Genomic DNA, 3,520 nt, shown 5'->3' with positions numbered 1-3,520 from the left:
TGCAGTAAATGTTTTCTGCCTCAATTCAGGGTGAGATAGTTTTACCAAAAGCAAGTCTCATTTTAATCTTGGCTAGTATAGTTACAATGTGCCTTGGTGTGTTCCTTCTTGGGTCCAGCTTCTTTGGGACTCTCTGAGCTTCCTGGATTTCCTGGAAGTCTTTTGCCTTTGCCAGACTGGGGAAGTTCTCCCTTGTCTAGAAGCAGCAAGAGATAAGGGAACAGTCACCTACAAAGGACTTCCCATCAGACCGTCAGCTGATTTCTCAAAAGAGACCTTACAGGCAAGAAGGGGCTGGAAAGAAGTATTCCAAGTTATGAAATCCAAAGACCTACATCCAAGATAGCTCTATCCAGCAAAACTTTCGTTTAGAATGGAAGGACAGATAAAGTGCTTCTCAGATAAGATCAAATTCAAGGAGTTCATCATCACCAAGCCCTTATTATATGAAATGTTAAAGGAACTTATCTAAGAAAAAGAAGATAAAAAATATGAACAGTGAAAGGACAGCAAACTCACAGTTATTAACAACCACACCTAAAACAAAAGCAAACTAAGGGGACAGCTAGATCAGGAGTGGAGCCACAGAAATGGAGATCACATGGAGGGTTAGCAACAGGGGAGTGGGAGGAGGAGTAGGGGGGAGAAGGTACAGAGAATAAGTAGCATAGATGGTAGGTAGAACATGGGGGGGGGCAAGAATAGTAGGGGAAATATAAAATCTAAAGAACTTGTTACACATGGACATAAACTAAAGGGGGGAAATTGTGGGGGGTGGGGTGGAGGGGAATAAAGGGGGAGAAAATGGGACCACTGTAATGGCATAACCAATAAAATATACTAAAAAGAAAAAAAAGCAAGTCTCATAGCAGTCTAAGTACAGTGCAGGCCTGATTCTCCACGGGAGAACCTAACTGTGGGCATGGGTCCTATGCATCTCTCAGTGGGATCTGGGCCCATGCCACACAGAACAGTCTCTTACACATTTATTGAAAAGACTATCTTTCCTCCAATGTTTATTCTTGACAACACTGTTGGTGGTTATCATAAAAAAAAAACAGAAGATAGCAAGTGTTAGTGAGGATGTTGAGCAAAGAGAACTCTTGTATCCTGTTGGTTGGTATATAAATTAGAACAGCTATTATGAAAATAATACAAAAATTCCTTTATAAATTAAGAATACAACCTCTTTACAATACAGCTATACTTCTAGGTGTATATCTAACAGAAGTAAAATCAGTATCTCAAAGCTCTGTGCTTTCATATTCATTTCACTATTCACAATAGCCAGGTTTGGGAACAATGCAAATGTTTTAATGAACAAATAATTATGTATCAATAAATAATCTGTACATGTGTTGATAATGTATATATATGTATTTTTCCCTATATCTATGAACACATACACAGAAACATGAATGTTATTCAGACTTTGAAAAAAGAAAATCTTGCCCTGGCTGGTGTAGCTCAGTGGATTGAGTGTGGACCTGTGAACCAGAGGATTGCAGATCGATTCCCAGTCAGGGCACATGCCTGGGTTGCAGGCCAGTTCCCAGCAGGGGACACAGGAGAGGCAGCCATTCATTGATATTTCTCTCCTTCTCTTCTTCCCTTCCCCTCTAAAGATAAATAAATAAAATCTTTAAAAAAAGAAAATCTTCCCATTTGTGACAATATAGATGAAACTGGGGGACATAATGCCAAGTGAAATAAGCCAGACATGGAAAGACAAATACTGAATGATCACATGTATATAGAAAGTAAAATAGTTAAAGTCACAGAAGCAGAGAAAAATGGTGTTGCCAGGGGTGGGAGATGAAAGGAGAAATGGGAAAATATTGAACAAAGAATGTAAAGTTTTGTTTATCCAGGACAAATAAGTTTTAGGCCATGCTAATCTTCCCTGTATCGTTCCAATTTTAGTATATGTGCTGCCGAAGCGAGCACAAGTTTTGGGGATCTAATGTACAACAATATGGCTCTAGCTAACAATCCTTTATTGTACACATAAAATGACAGCTATGTAAAGCAATGGGTATGTTAATTATCTTCAGTGTGATGATTATCCCATGATGTATATCAAATATCAAGCTGCATACCTTAAGTGTGTACAATTCTTATTTGTCAATTAGACCTTAATAAAGCTAAAAATGAAGGTGACAGTAAGGCTTTCCTCTAAGGGAGTTTGTTTCCGCTACACCTGCTCTAAAAGAATGTTAAAGGAACTCCTTCAAATACGAACAAAGAGATGCTAGATAGCAACATGAAAGCACATGAATACAGTGCAGGGTAAAAGTAGGTTTTCAGTTGTTCACATGAAAAATAACACAATAATAAATAAATAATAATACAAGAAAAACTCCATGTTTTGTGTGTTCACAACTGTAAATCTCCTTTGGCCCTGCCCTGTGTAAAGCTGTCTGATAAGGTAACTATATAGACATAGAAATAACCCTGTAGTATTGTGATGTTAGTGTTAAGCCAACTTTTATTCTGATATCAAATTTAAAGATATTAAAAGATTAAAATTTTAAAAGAATAAAAATAGCTATAAATCTATGTTGTCACACAATATATAAAAAGCTGTAACTTGTGAAATCAATAACAGGAAATAGGAAGGGCCAAGATATAAATTAATAAAGATTTTCATGCAATTGAAGTTGTTAAAAATTTAAAATATATTGTATTTCTTTAAGGTATTCTATGTAATCCTCAAGATTGCCACAAAGAAAATTTCTATAAAACATATACAAAATGAAATGAGAAAGAAATCATATTACTATAAGAAATTAACAAAACAAAAAGAATTGTGGAAGAAGAAAAAGAACAAAATAGCTACAAGACACACAGAAAAGGTGTCAATAGTAGTTCTTCTCTATCAGTAATTACTTTAAATCTATCCATCAATAGAAGAGTGGATAAAATAACTATTGTGACATTTACACAATGGAATACTACTCAGCTATAAAAAAGAAGAAAAAATTACCCATTGAAACAGTATAGATCAACCTGGAGAACATTAGGCTAAGGGGAGTAAGCCAGCCAAAGAAAGGCAGATGCCCTATGATTTTGCTCATATGTAGACTAGTGAACAAACTGAACTAACAGGGAAAGTGGGGACAGACTCATACACAGAGATCAGGATGACAGCTGGGAAGAAGGTTATAGGGTAGAGGTATAGGGCAAAAAAGGAAAAGAAACTCATGGACATGGACAACAGTGTGGTGATTGCTGAGAGGAGTGGGAGTATAAAGGTACTAAACGTTAATGGAAAAAATACAATAAAGATTTAAAAAGTGAGAAATAAAATTTAAAAAATCTTTAAAAAACATAAATGTATTTAAAAGCTTTAGGCTGAGTGAAAGAAACCAATCTTTTTTTTTATTCTTTTTTATTTTTTACTTAATGATTAGTTTAACTTTTCATAACAGGATATAAAAAATAATACCAGAGTAAGTACTGTTATTTCTTTTTTTAAATATATTTTATTGATTACACCATTACAGTTGTTCTATTCCCC

At 35.2% G+C, this 3,520-nt stretch overlaps 1 pseudogene; it reads right to left on the bottom strand.

Annotated features, from left to right (window-relative positions):
* Window positions 1–1,852: 1,852 nt before the first annotated feature.
* Window positions 1,853–1,947, bottom strand: LOC118993838 (uncharacterized; annotated as a pseudogene).
* Window positions 1,948–3,520: the final 1,573 nt, after the last annotated feature.

The sequence above is a fragment of the Sturnira hondurensis genome, unplaced genomic scaffold (genome assembly GCF_014824575.4).
Source record: "Sturnira hondurensis isolate 20B ecotype Veracruz unplaced genomic scaffold, ASM1482457v3 Scaffold0008908, whole genome shotgun sequence".
NCBI classification, from domain to species: Eukaryota; Metazoa; Chordata; class Mammalia; order Chiroptera; family Phyllostomidae; genus Sturnira; species Sturnira hondurensis.
Note: the sequence above shows the minus strand (reverse complement) of the source record. Positions and strands in the feature narration are given on the sequence as shown.